The sequence below is a fragment of the Paroedura picta genome, chromosome 15, assembly GCF_049243985.1.
Source record: "Paroedura picta isolate Pp20150507F chromosome 15, Ppicta_v3.0, whole genome shotgun sequence".
Taxonomy (NCBI): domain Eukaryota; kingdom Metazoa; phylum Chordata; class Lepidosauria; order Squamata; family Gekkonidae; genus Paroedura; species Paroedura picta.
The window spans coordinates 21614764-21629073 of record NC_135383.1 but is presented as its reverse complement, the minus strand read 5'-3'; the positions used below and the strand labels follow the sequence as shown (position 1 = coordinate 21629073).

The window sequence follows — 14310 nt, the reverse complement described above, 5'->3', positions numbered from 1 at the left end:
ACGGCGTTTATGAGCGGCCGCTTCTGGCCTTCCGAAAAGTGCCAGCGGGGCAGGTTTGTTTGGCGTGCGCACATCGCTTTTCTTCCTAGCAAAGGGAAGAACGAGTTGACTTTTAGACATGCGAAGCTGAAGATGGTTACCCTGGGGAAAGCATGCGATTGGGAAGGAAAGGAAGTCGCTTCTGGTTGTGTTTTCGCCTGTTGCGGGGAACAGTTCGCCCAGGAGGCAGATATGCTTTCGAAGAGGTTGGTGGCAGTATGAGGAAGAGGGCAGGCCCTGGCTGGTGATGTGGACCGGCCAAGGGATCCTGCCAGAACTGAGGACAGCCCCCACAGCCCTTGCCTAGAAGGTCTCCTTTCCTCCTGATAAATTCTGGAGAGTTTCTAGGAACCAGGAGCCATGCCGAACCACCGTTGGCTTCAGTTTCTCAGGTTTTATAGCACGCTTGTAAATGACCTCTCGTCCGATCGCCTGTGGCGAGTTTAAAATCATTTCCAGGGGATCAAGCAGGGAAGATTTTGTGAAGGAGAAGAATGGCATTTTTGTTTTCCTCTTTAAGCCTCTTTGTTGTGCCAGAAGATGACTTTTTGTGGCCCAGTTGGCTGATAAGATGTTCCGGGGGCCACTGGTGTGCCGTGGAGTGGGGTGGATCTGTTTGGACAGCTGTGATAATCCGTAGAGCTCTGAAAAGTGGGGAACACGCAGGGAAACACATTTATTTTATTTTATTATTTTATTTTTAAAATTTTGTATACCGCCGTTTCCAATTCCCTTCTTCACAGACTTGTTATTAGTTCCCGAGACATATGGATTGTGTGGCATAGCAAAGATGCTGCCTTATCTGTGGCTTCTTCCTTTGCATACCCCAAAAGTGGGTAGCTGCAGCTTACTTTGAATGTTGTCCATAAGCCTGCCGTGCGACTAGTGGATGGACCAGGCTGAAAGGCATTTTTCATTATTAACGCCAGCCATTGTGCCGCTTACCTGCTCCCTTCCACTGTGCCCCCCGTGCCTGGAGTCACCACCAATGATCCCGTGATCTCCCTGGACCTTCCTGCCGCTGCACAGCCCTGAAAGTCAGTGGTGGAGGAGGAGCGTCCAGAGGTAGAACCAGAAGCTACCCAGGGCAGCTTCGAAATGCAGCCAGGGGCCTCTCAGTGCCTAGGCTGAATAGAAAACCTTTGATGAAATGGAACTGGTTGCCTTCCATGAAAAATACAAACTAAACAGAAACTGGTGATCATTTTGGGGGATAGGCTGCCGTAGGCAGATGTTTTGGAGTTGGATCCTGCCAAGTTTTCTGCTGGTGGGGGACGGGGACTGGGGGGCTATTTTTCGACCTGTGAAAAGGCTGTGGTGGAGATCGTGGGACCCGCCGGGGCATAAAGCTGTTGGTGCTGCTGTGAGGAGGGCAACGGGGATTGCTGAGCTATGGGGCAGCTGCTGAAGCCTCCAAGGGGCCCCCTCTCTCTCCATCTCCGTCCAGGTGGATGGGGATGCAGGCTGTGACAGTTTGGCCTGGCAGGATCCAAAGAATGGCACAACTAGTTGAACCGCCATGGCGGGAGGGTGCTTTGGGGAGTGCTTTGGAAATGGAGGGCAACCTCCAGAAGGGGGTGGAGTATTCTTGGAATTATAGTTGTTCTGTAAGCGACAGAGTTTGCTTCCTCTGGGGGAAATGGCGGCGTTGGATGGTAAGTGCTCTGAACTCCTATCCTTGCTAAGATCCCTCCCCTAACTCCACTCTTCTCAGACTCCACCCGTAAATCTCCAGGAGTTTCTCAAGTCGGAGCTGGCAACCCTAAGTGGTGGGCGTCTTTGCCTAGCACTATGTGAATTAGCATGAAGGTTAACAACAGGGTGGCCTGCAGTGGAAAAACATACCCAAGCCCCGGGGCACGCCTGCAGCAGTCCACGGGGCCTTTGCGTATCGCTGCTGTTGTTTATCGATAAAAATAATATCGCTGCTGTTGTTTATCGATAAAAACAATGCTTTCCCCCAGAATCGGCCTCCTTCTATTGCTTTGTAAAGCTGCTCCAATTCTGCAGCGTTTAACCAGAGTCCTATTATGTTTCCAGTCTGCGGTTCCCCAAAATGGCATTTTGACACTGCAGCCTGTAGAAATCATATTGCTTTGCAAAGCCGGGTTTCCTATTTTGAAGTCTGCTTGCTTGACGGTGTCCAAGAAAAAGGAGAGCTCCCCTGATAGGCCGGTTCTGGGCAACCTCCGTGAGGAATGGCATGGCTCTTACTGTATTTATCCAAAGACGAGGACAGGAGAGATCTTACAATTTAATTCAGCTGTATAGCTTTCGGAGGTTCAGCACGGGCGGATTTTCTCCGGGAAAATCTCTCACAAGTGGAGTTATTAAACACGCGGCATTAGCAAAAACACTTGGGGCTTGAGGGGGATTTTAATCTTTAGTGATTCGGAAATCCCCAGAGACTGATGATTGGATTGAGGTTTAAACTGTCAAAGGAAACTGAAACACACAGAGAAAATTGATTTGCGCAAGTTGTTTAAAGGGGAGTCGGGCTGGGAAGATTCCACCCCTCCCTCCCTCCTCCTCTGTCTTTCCATAGGAGCAAAGTTTTAATCCAGGCACTGCACCAATCGCCAAGGGTATTTATTGGAAGGTTTTAATAATGGCTTTTTAGGCGAACGTTTGAATAACGAATGACCTAACTCTCTGGGCAGCTGCTCTGAGCTGGCTGCCCGTAGGAAAAGGTGGCAGGCAGTGCAGCTGCCGTGCTCAGACGGCAAGGGGAAGGTGCTAAGGGCACCCCTGGGCAAGCAGTGGGGCCTCGGTCCAGTCTCTGGCCCTCCCTGCCTGTTCGCCATCCTGTCTGTCTTGGGGCCAAACTCAGGACGAGGCGGGAAGGGGAACTTGTTTTTCAGGTCTTTGTCCATGAAGGAGGTTTCTGTGGAGGGAGGCTGGCTCCCAGTCCCACTGATTTCTGGCACCAAAGCCTGCTCCTTATTCCATGTTCCTCATGGGGAGCTCTTTTTTAAAAAATGTGGAATAGATTTTTATCCAAGGCTGCTTAATGAATGGTTTTCCACTTATCCTTCCCCCAAGCCTTGTCAAACTGGCTACTGCAGGTTTCCCCAGCCTTTTTTGAGCTGCTGACACCTTTGGCATTCGGACACAGCTTAGTGGGCACAGCCACAAAATGGCTGCCACAAGAGGTGGAGCCAGCCACAAAATGGCTGCCACAGCTGACCTTCAAACAGCCCATCAAATGTCCAGCGGTCAATCAGAAACCTTGGTGGGCTAAAGCCCTATCTGGCCCCTCCTTTGTTCCAAAAACACTTGCAGGGCACCAGTGGGATCTATGTTGAGGAGTCCTGGCCTGGAAAATGACACAGATGTGAGCCTTAGGATCTGAACAAGGGTTGGCTGAGTCGTAGTTCAACACACTACCTACTATGCTACCCTAGCTCTCCTGAGCAACCACCTGTACTTCTTTCCACTTAGGGAAAAACCTATCCAGAAATAGATAGATCTCCCCCCCCCCCAAATAAAAAATCCTTTCCCCCCTGCAGTGGAACTGTTGACCAGGACCTCACAGCAGGCCAGAACTGTTTGAAACCCAGGCGTGTAGAGCGTCGATTAGCAGGGTGGCAGCTTACCAATGAAGACACAACTCGCTATTTTGGTAAAAACATGGCCACAGCCCTTTATCGAATGCCTCCCCCCAAGGGGGGGTTGGCTTGGCATGAGCAGGGCCCGACCCTTCAGCTGTCCAGCTGCTTAACCCGTGTCCATAGATGTCCGTGGCCCGCCTCATCCCAGCTGGGAGAACAGGCCCTCGTCATCCGTCTCCCTCACTGGGAAGTGACCATATCGGGGCCCACCAGGCGTCCACCTCACTTTGGTGCCCCCAGGTTGCTTGGCTACGAGCCCCTGGCCTCCCAGCCGGGCAGGCCGCGCTCATATCCCTGCTAGTGTCATTAAGGAGACCCCCACACTCACAGGACTCCCAATGCTCAGACCGGAGGACTGCCAACAGGCCCCTGCCGTGCCTCAACCTAATTATCTCTGCATTTGTTGAGAGGCATTCCAGAACTGCACCGGGCTGCCCTGGGAACCAGGATGCCGGGAAAAGTGGACCTTTGGTCTGATGCAGAGAGATAACCGCGGCGTTTGTGAGAGGGCTTGGGGCAGGTGGTGAGAGGGCTTGGGGCAGGATCTTTTGCGTCCAGAGGGCCGAAGTCGCTCTTCAAAAGCTGTACCTGGGACAGCCTCACCCCTCCCCTTATTAGTGGAAGTGTTAACAACCGAGTGTGCCAGGAAACATGTGTGTGCGAACACATGTGTCATGCAGGCACACTCGTCAAGGAGCCACGATTGGCTTGCAGCTCCCCCAAGAAATCCGAACGCCCGTTGGCCAGCCCGGTTCTGCAGCTGTATAATGGACGAAACAGACCCCTTGGGTTTCCCTTTAATTCCTGTGGATTTGGTTGGAGTCCAGCTGCCCTGTTCCCGTTGCCAACCCTGTCAGCCAAGTACGAACACAAGCTCCCTGCGTGGTTCGGAATAGCCTTTTCTGTCTCTGCTAATACAACGGAGCTATTCCCATGATGCCAATCGCATGTGTTCCGACATGAAGCCTGCCAGAGGCAGTGGCGGAGGTTAAGTTAAGGGGGATTTCTGTCTGCTTTCCAGAAGGGCTACGGTTCTGGCCTTACGTCTTGTCACTTTTACCCGCTTTTGGAAGGGCGGTCTAGAAATCGTTGACGGATGGTCAAATGTCACAGGACTCTGGAGCATTTCATCTTAGAGAGTCCACATTTTGAGAGTTGTCATCATTCTTGGCTCTATGATCACACAAAGTGGCGGATGCAGCCATGAAATCACACAGTGAACAACACTAGGCCGGAATGCAAAGATAGGCATGAACCGAATATGGAAGAGTAAAGATATCAGCCTTAATAGAAAGTTCTGGCTAGTCAACACCGTTGTCTTCCCCATAACAACCTATGGGTGCGAAAGCTGGACCCTGAAGGAGGAAGGCAGGAGGAGAATAGCTCTTTCCGATTTATGGTGTCGGAGATGAATGCTGCGAATACCCTGGACAGCCAAAGTTACCAACAGGATAGTTTTAGAGAGGAGCAAACCAACTGTGTCATTAAAAGGCAAGATATTATGGCTAAAGCTCTCTTACTTTGGACGCATCATGCAATCAAACTTGCTAGAAAAATCATGACTGCTCGGCATGGTCAGCAGCAAAAGGAAATGTGGTTGTCAAAGGATCTGCTGGTTCAACACGATCAAAGCCAACACAGGGATGACCATGAACCAACTGAAAGAAGCAGTCAGAGACAGGGGCGCGTGGCGAAGAATTTCCTATAGAATCGCCGAGGGTCGGACACGACAGAATGGATAACATCATCATCGTCATGTAGCTTGGAGGGTTTCCCTTTGCAAACACTGTACTGGGATAGTATTGAAAGAGAAGAATCCTGTTAAGATGCGTCGACGAGACTGATTTTAGTCTGGATTTTAGTTGTTAACTTTGAATGAATGAATGCTGTGACTGTTTGTAACTCTCCATGATTATTTTTTACAGTTTTGTTTGGCAAACTTGGCTTTGCACTCTGACTGTACTGATTTTTTGCTTTACTCTTTTTGTTACCCCAGTAAGGGCTTTGTACGTATGTATATGTCACAGGTCTCAGCCACTGAAACATTGAGGGGCTAAGTTTTCAGACCCTCTCACTGTCAGAGTCAGGTTCTTCCTGGGGGACCTTTCTAAGCAGGTGTTTCAGTGGTGCCCCCTTGGAAGCTGGGAGATGGTGTGGCTTTGGTAAGAACCTGCTTCGGAATGGTTTAGATTGTAGCATTTTGGAGAGGGACAAATGCCATTAAAGGATGCATGTGCCCCCGTGTAGAGGTGTTCAGTTAGCCAAGGACAGGGGTGCCAAAGCGCCCCACATGTTGAAGCCTCACGTGCCATTTGGAAGAACAAGAAAGAATGGGAGAGTGACTTAGAGTCATAGAATCATAAGGTTGGAAGGGACCTCCTGGGTCTAGTCCAACCCCCTGCACTGTGCAGGACACTCACATCCCTATCACTCATCTTACTGTCACTTGCCACCCCCTTGAGCCTTCACAGAATCAGCCTCTCTGTCAGATGGCGATCCAGCCTCTGTTTAAAAATCTCCAAAGATGGAGAACCCACCACCTCCCGAGCAAGCCTGAGAAACCGCTCTGACTGTCAGGAACTTCTTCCGGAGGCGTAGACGGAATTTCTTTTGAATTAATTTCACCCCATCTTCTATGGGATTAAATTAATCCCATAGAACTTCTAGCCCGATCTCTCCCTCCCTCCCTCCCACACTCCCTCCCTCCCTCCCTCTCTGTTGCCTATTCAACCCCCTCTCTTCTTAAAAACCTTTAATAAATTGCATTAAACAGTCAGCCATGCATTCTTAAATGGAAGCTCCGTGTTCCCAAATCGTGTTCCTCGCCCGCGTTACGTGGTGTTCTGTAATAAATCCTGCCGCTTCCTGCCGCATTTGCCAGCACAACCCCCAGTTTTATCTTCTTGGCAGGAACCAGTTTATTGGACTCAGAATTTGTTCCCCCTGAGGGTTAACAGGTCATAAATGTTTACGGCCCATCCCGAACCAGGAAGTGGTTCTTCTCCAATGGCCCTTGCCGGTTGGTCCCAAGACTCTCGCTCTCCCCCCGGAGATGCTTATCTCACCCTTTGATTGCGCGTTGCCGGGAGATAGGGCCGGAGTTGGCGCCTTCCCTTATCACGGCCCATCTCTTGGTCTTGGCCAGCACGGATTTTTCATCTTTAATTGATCTTGTGGCACATTTTATTGCTCTCAGGATGGAGGAGAGCTCTCCCTTTGTGTTCCAGGATGTGATGGTGACATAGCCGATTCGGACAGGGCCTTTGGTGAGTGACTTTAAAATATAAATATATATATACTGTAGCTGGCCTATGGATATATTTTATGATAATGGCCCCTTTGCTGGAACATGGAAAGAGCAATTGATCCGAGGACAAATGAGCCCTTATCCTCCTGAGCAGGCGATATCTGCTCCTGTGATCCCGGGAACAAACTGTTAAATTCTCAGCCTTGGAACCTGTTTCTGGCCTCTGAAAACATGAACACACATTTTAAAGCTTTCCTTTCTTCTTGGTAAGCAGCGTCTCGGTAGTAGAGTGTTTTTTTTTTAATGCATAAATTGAAATGAGAATCCACGCTTCACTCTCTGAAAGGTTTGCCATTGAAAGACAAAGAAATAAGACTTGGCTGCCTGTAGAACAGCCCACCCACCAGGTGCCTGCCCACCTCTGGAGGTGCCCCGTGGCTTGAAGGAAGTGTGCCAAGAGCAGGGAAGCATGCAGAGAGACAGCATGCTGTCTCCTCTAGGGCAGATCAAGAAAGATCAGCCCGTCACAGTCAATTCAAAAAAGTTGCAGGAGTATCCTTATTCAATAGAGATTGATTTGGAAAGAAACAAGCTCACTGCAGGGAATCGCGCAGAGACACAGTATGGAGTCTTCTCTCGAGCCAGGACATTTCATTGCTTATAGGATTGATTGCACAATGGCACCATTTCCTGTGCTCATAAACGGGGAGGAGAGCGGTGGGGCTGAAGGAGCATCCTGAGAGGAGAACTCCTAGTTGAGAGCTAAGGCACATGCTTGGAATGCAGGAGGGCCCAGAAAGCTGGAATGGCTGCTGCAGGAGTCCCTTCGGTCTACATCCCCCTTTGCCAATAGGATAGGTAAAGGTAAAGGTATCCCCTGTGCAAGTATTGGGTTGTGTCTGACCCTTGGGGTGACGCCCTCCAGCGTTTTCATGGCAGACTCAATACGGGGTGGTTTGCCAGTGCCTTCCCCAGTCATTACCTTTTACCCCCCAGCAAGCTGGGGACTCATTTTACCGACCTCGGAGGGATGGAAGGCTGAGACGACCTTGAGCCGGCTGCTGGGATTGAACTCTCAGCCTCATGGGCAGAGCTTCAGACAGCATGTCTGCTGCCTTACCACTCTGCGCCACAAGAGGCTCTTGTGCCAATAGGATATATTTATTCATTTATCTATATTTATATTTATAGTCTGCAGCAGGGATTCCCAACCAGGGTTTGGGGAACGCTGGTGTTACTTGAGTAGTTCGGTGTTATAGGTGTTGTGTTCCCAGTTTCAACCAGTTCCGCAGGGCCTGCAAAAGGGAGCTCCTCCAGCAGGCATTCGCTTGAGGCTGACCTGTACCATCACTTCCCATGGGCCCTCCTCCTGACGCCCTCCTACGGCACCCACTGCAGTTCCGCCCAACCCACTGGGCTATCAGTATGAGTTACTGTAATGTTACATTTTTCTACGGTTCCATGTTGCTTGTTGTTTCATTTCATTCATCATTGTTAAACTAAGTTATCTGTACTGTTTCTGTTCTGTTTCATGTGAACCACCCTGAGCCTTCGGGGAGGGCGTTATACAAATAAATAAATAAACAAACAAACCACAGATCTGGAGAAATAGCTCCGTCTTCCAGGCCCTGAAGAACTGATTAGGGTCCCGCAGGGCCTTGTTCTCAGTGGGCAGAGCATTCCACCAGGCTGGGGCCAAAGCTGCTCTAGAAGAAGCTGCTCTAGAAGAAGAAAAGTTGGGTTTTATACCTCGCTTTTGACTACCCGAAGGAGTCTCAAAGCGGGTTACCAGCCCCTTAGCTTCTTCTCCCTGTGAGGTAGGTGAGGCTGATTTCTGAGAGAAACTGCTCAGTGAGAACAGCATCTAACAGGACTGTGACTGGCCCAAGATCACCCAGTCGGTTGCATGTGGAAGAGGAGCATATGCTGGCAGGGGCTCATGGGAACTGTAGTCCATGAACATCTGGAGGACCACAGGTTGACTACCCCTGCTCTAGAGGTACAGCCCAGGAGAGTGTTTCTCTCCTGATTTTGCAGCACCAAGAATGGAAACCAAAGCAAGGAGGGCTGTTTCTTCTCTGCAAAACTGGCGGGCACCTGCCTCCATCTGAATGCTAAGCCAAGTACAGCTGCCAGCTTTGGGCTGGGAAAGACCTGGAGACTCTGGGGGTGGAGCCAAGAGTGGGCAGGATTTGGGGAGGGGAGGGACCTCAATGGAATATAATGCTTTGGAGCTTGCCCTCCCAAGCGGCCATTTTCTCCTGGGGAACTGATCTCTGTCATCAGGAGATGGGCTGCAAAACCAGTGGATCTCCAGGTCCCACCCAGGGGCTGGCATCCCTACCCTCACTTGGCTGGTCTTTACATAAACTGCAGCGCACGGCCGGTGAAGTCTCTATTTATCGCTTTGGAACATTTCCACGCCACTTCTCTGTAATCTGAGGTGACCAGATTGCCCCACTTTTTGAGGGACATCTGGGGGTACCTGGCAAATTGTACTGATGTTGAAATTTAAAAAAAATATATATTACAATACTATTTTTGCGTTCTATGAAACTTTTTGTTGCTCCATATAGACCAAATTTTTAATCAAGACACCCCCCCCCCCCGGTCAATGGTGTCCCGCTTTACCAATGTTAAAATCTGGTCATTTTACTGTAGTCTGGAAATGATCCGTAATTCCAGGGGATCTCCAGGTAGCACCTGGGGACTGGTATCCCTAAGGTCAAGGAATTTTGCCACCCCAGTTTCCTGGCCATGCACATGGTTGGCTGGTGGTAGCACAGGCCTAAGAGGCAGAGCTTTCCTTCTGCAGTGCCTCTGTGCTTGCCTTGTTGTTCTTGCCCAAACAGTTGTGTCCCCCCCCCCCCACACACACACACACACTCCCATGCCGGCCCACAGAGTCAGGGGTCCCCAACCTTTCGGAGTGTGCTGGCCCCTTTGGAATTCTGACACAGCATGACGGCCATCGGGACAAAATGGCTGCTGGAGGAGGAGGAGCCAGCCACAAAACAAGTGCTGCAGTTTACCTTCAGCCACTCAGTGAAGACTCTGTTGTGGTGGCAGCTGAAGCGGCATTTTAAAAAATCCGCACCGTGAATAAGAGTCTCAATCGGTCAACCAGAAGCCATGCTGGGCCAAAGCCCCACCTGGTCCCTCCCATTTTCTACTTGGCAGCTGCCAGGAAAGACCTAGGCTGTCACCATGAGGCCTATGGGCAACACATTTGGGGCTCCTGTCATAGGGCATACCCCCAAAAGAGGGTGCTTTGTTGGCTTTGCACAAACTCAGGGTGCCTCTTCTCTCCCCCACCCAGCGCTCTCCGTTGTAGCTGAGTGAAAATAGCAGATAGCAAGCCACTTTTCACTGGGAAATTTCCAGCATTACCAGTGTCCTAACCAAAGGGCACTTTACAAACTTCTGAGGAACTCCGGGGTCTTTGCTAAGAGTTGACACTGTAGGGTTGTGTACTTCAGCGCGGTTCGCCCGCCTTGGCAATCACCGAAGCCTGAAGCGGTGTCGAGGAGGCCAGCGCCACGGCATGGAGAGGAGAGGCGGCGGTGTGCCAGCCGACGGTTGCACACAGGTGAAAAGCTCTGTGCCTGCGTGCAGCCGCTGGCTGGCACGCTGCTGCCTCTGCCACCCCTCCTCTCCATGACGCTGGCCGCCTTGGGCTTTGGTGATCTGCGAGGTGGCCAAACAGCACCGAAGCACACAACCCCAGTTGACAGTCGCTTGTCTCCCGCAGTGCACAAATGCCACTCCCTCCCCAAGAAATAGCTGCCGAAGTTATCACTTAGGGGCCCAAAGGTCCCCCAGGCTGTAGCTACCCTGGACGCTGACTGCCTCGCACTTGATGGGTCACAGGGCAGGGCTCAGTTTGCGGGCGAGCCGAGCGATCCGTAGACAGCCGTTTGGCGCCACGACCGTCCCCTGCTTAGCTTTAAATGTTGTTAGGGACCTGGATAAGTGACAGAAATGATAGCATCAAAAGAAATGTACGCTCATGAAATCTTGTTAAGGAAACGTCACCGGGGAGATTGGGGCGGGCGGGCGGGAGGGAAATGGCCCTCAGAGGCGATCACAAAGAAAGAGACCGGTTCTGGAGGAAGCAACGTGTTCTAATGAATTTGGGCGCGTCAAGATAATAAATTAAATTCTGCCACGTAATGTGACAATGGAGCCTCTCGGCCGCTCGCAAACAACCCGGAACTATGTGGGCCTAACGGAAACGCCAGCAAGGGCTTCTCGGGGAGGTTGCGGAAGAAGAAGGGGAGGGAATGATGGGTTTTGCCCAGCATGATTACTACTGTATCTTTAAAAAGGGGTTTTGTATGTGTGTTTGTTTGTGTGTGTGTGTGTGTGTATGTTTGTGTGTGTGTGTGTTGCTGTATTATATGCGCAGACAATGGGGGTGATGTCGCTTTAAAATAGATGACTGATTTTTTAAAAGAAAGAAAGAAAGAAAGATAGAAAGATAGAAAGAAAGAAAGAAAGAAAGAAAGAAAGAAAGAAAGAAAGAAAGAAAGAAAGAAGCCCCTCTTTGCTAAAAGGCCGCTTGTGCTTTCTCCGTAAACGGCAGACAGTCCTTGCGCACCCAGGGAAGAACCTCTCCCGGAGGAACGGGCGGCATGGACATTCCAGATGCTGTTCCAGATTGACAGAAAGGCCGGATTTCAAATTTTCGACTTCCAAACACATATCACATCCTCACTGTTGGTAGTCTTGATGGGGGGGGGGGGGGAGAGAGAGAGAGAGAGAGAGAGAGAGAGAGAGAGAGAGAGAGAGAGAAGGTCCGGGATCTGAGGCTGTCCTTCTCTAATGCCTGGTTCAAACTAACGCTAGTGCTGATATTTTTGGAAATAGGAATAGTGCTTGGCACATATGCTTTTTTAAAAAATGGTTTTGAGGCTCCTGAGCTTCATGAAAGCCTTCCCTTGTGATCTCTTCTGTTGTCTGCCACACAGTGGAAGGTTCCGGAGCGTATCCCCATGCAGTTGACTTGAGGCAGCGGAGAACCACGCCCAGCCCTTCCCCAAGGATAGATTCAAGTGGGTCGCCATGTTGGTCTGAAGCAGCACAACAAAACAAAATCAGAGTCCAGGGGCACCCTTAAGACCAACAAAGATTTATTCATGGCATGAGATTTTGAGTGCAAACACTCTTCCTCAGACTACTGGTCTCTGATCTTATTGTGCAGCCCTTCCCCACCACTGCAGGTTGTGGGAGCAGATCAGTTGTGAGGAGCAAACTAAGCTTTCTGGAAGTTACATGGGTCGCCATGTTGGTCTGAAGCAGCAAAACAACTATTGAGTCCAGAGGGATCTTTTGTACCAACAAAGTTTTATTCAAAGCATGAGCTTTTGCGTGCCATTGTATCTCGAGAGAGCCAGTTTGGTGTAGTGGTTAGGAGTGCGGACTTCTAATCTGGCATGCCGGGTTCGATTCTGCACTCCCCCACATGCAACCAGCTGGGTGACCTTGGGCTCCCCACAGCACTGATAAAACTGTTCTGACCGGGCAGGAATATCAGTGCTCTCTCAGCCTCACCCACCCCACAGGGTGTCTGTTGTGCGGAGAGGAAAGGGAAGGCGACTGTAAGCTGCTTTGAGCCTCCTTCGGGTAGGGAAAAGTGGCATATAAGAACCAACTCCTTCTTCTTCTTCTTCTTCTTCTTCTTCTTCTTCTTCTTCTTCTTCTTCTTCTTCTTCTTCTTCTTCTTCTTCTTCTTCCTACCTTGAATAAAACTTTGCTGGTCTTAAAGATGCCCCTGGACTCAAAATCTGTTTAGCTTTCAGGAAGCCTCTCCCGTTGTTATTTTCTTTCTCGTTGAGGAACACCCCATGTTTATAAGGAACCCCAAGTATTCCCCAGAGCACCGGACAAAGCCATAGTATTCCAAGTGCTTCCTGTACATTCACAGTCGTTTTCGCAACACCCCTGCAAGGTAGAACAAGGACACTGTGTGGAGGGGGGGTCGTCTAGGCTGAGATGACAGTGATCTGCTCTAAATTTACAATTTTCCCATTGGATCCGGAGAGTGAAGCACCGGTAGGCTACAGTCTGGGAGAGGAGGGCCCAGTCACAGAGGGCAGGGGCATAGCCATTCCAAGGCCCATCAGGCTCCTCAATCCCAAGAGGGTCGGTGGGTTTTGCTAAGCCGGACGGCAGCTGCTGGGCTCCCGGCCAGTCCTCCAAAGGCCTAGCCAATGGCTCCGGCCCCTGCCAGGGACTCTGGATACCTTCCCCACCCCAACCCACCTCTCTTTCTCTCCGTTCCATAGGTGTCCCTTGCCTACATTGCCGTAGCAAAGCTTCCAAGGCCCTTTTCTCCTAGGGGGTTTACCCCACGTGCTGCCCGGTCACTTGAAGTGCTGCCCGGGCGCTCCAGAGAGCAGCAACCCAGATAGGGCAGACGTGTGAATGCAGCCAGCCAGTGGAGGCTGCCGGCTGCACGGGGGATCCCCAGGGGACCCTTATCGCCGCTGGCAGCAGCTGACAGGCCTGAGTGGGCCCCGGTTTCCTGTTACCGGAGGCAGCGTCGAGGCCCGGCGTCATGAATAAGGAGGCTGTGCCCACGAGAGCCGCCGTCCAAGGGGTGCCGGTTGCCTGCAGAGATGTGTAATTAAGACACCCTGAAATCCTTCACCCGAACCTGTAATTACCTGGATGGTATCAGAGAGGTTGGCGATTACAAACAGTGGCTTCATTCAGGCCCCAGTCGCTGATCTAAGAAAGAGTGTATGTTTGCCCGGGGGGTGGGGTGGGGCGGGGGTCTCCATCCCCCTGTTCTCTGTTTGCAGTAGTGAAGAAGGTTGCACTTGTTTGGTTGGAGAAGGAGATAGAATTAGCTCTAGGGATGCCGAATCCTGGCTGGGAATTACCTGGCGGTTTGGGGGATGGAGCCAGGGGGAGTCTGATTTAGGGATCTCAGCGAGGTAGAGTGCCACAGAGTCCCCCCTCTAAAGCAGACATTTTCTCCAGGATAACTGATCCCCGTAGTCTGTAGATCAATTGTAATTCCAGGGGATCTCCGGGCCCCAACCCTCCTTGGCTCAGTTTTAGGGTTGACCACCTCCAGGCGGATAGATTCAAATGAGTAGCCGTGTTGGTCTGAAGTAGCACAATAAAACCAGAGTCCAGGAGCACCTTTAAGACCAGCAAAGATTGATTCGGGGCGTGAGCCACAGCCAGCAGTAGCATGGATTCAATTGACTTCGTGGCAGGCTTAATTTCCACTAGGTGCAAAGTTGGATTTTGGGGAGGGAAAAAACGTCTTGACTCCTAATGAAAGGCTGTCATTGCTCCGTCAACCTTAACCAAGGGAAACCTTTTTCGTTGCTTTTCATTTTTGGAAACTGAGACTTTAATCACGGGGGTCACCCCCACCAGAATGCAAAACCCAACCGC

At 50.8% G+C, this 14310-nt stretch overlaps 1 protein-coding gene across 12 annotated transcripts in view; it reads left to right on the top strand.

The window, feature by feature from the left end:
- The window catches only part of BCAS3 (BCAS3 microtubule associated cell migration factor), a 631049-nt gene that overhangs the window by 346307 nt on the left and 270432 nt on the right, over window positions 1–14310 (top strand). The gene's annotated exons all lie outside the window — the stretch shown is intronic.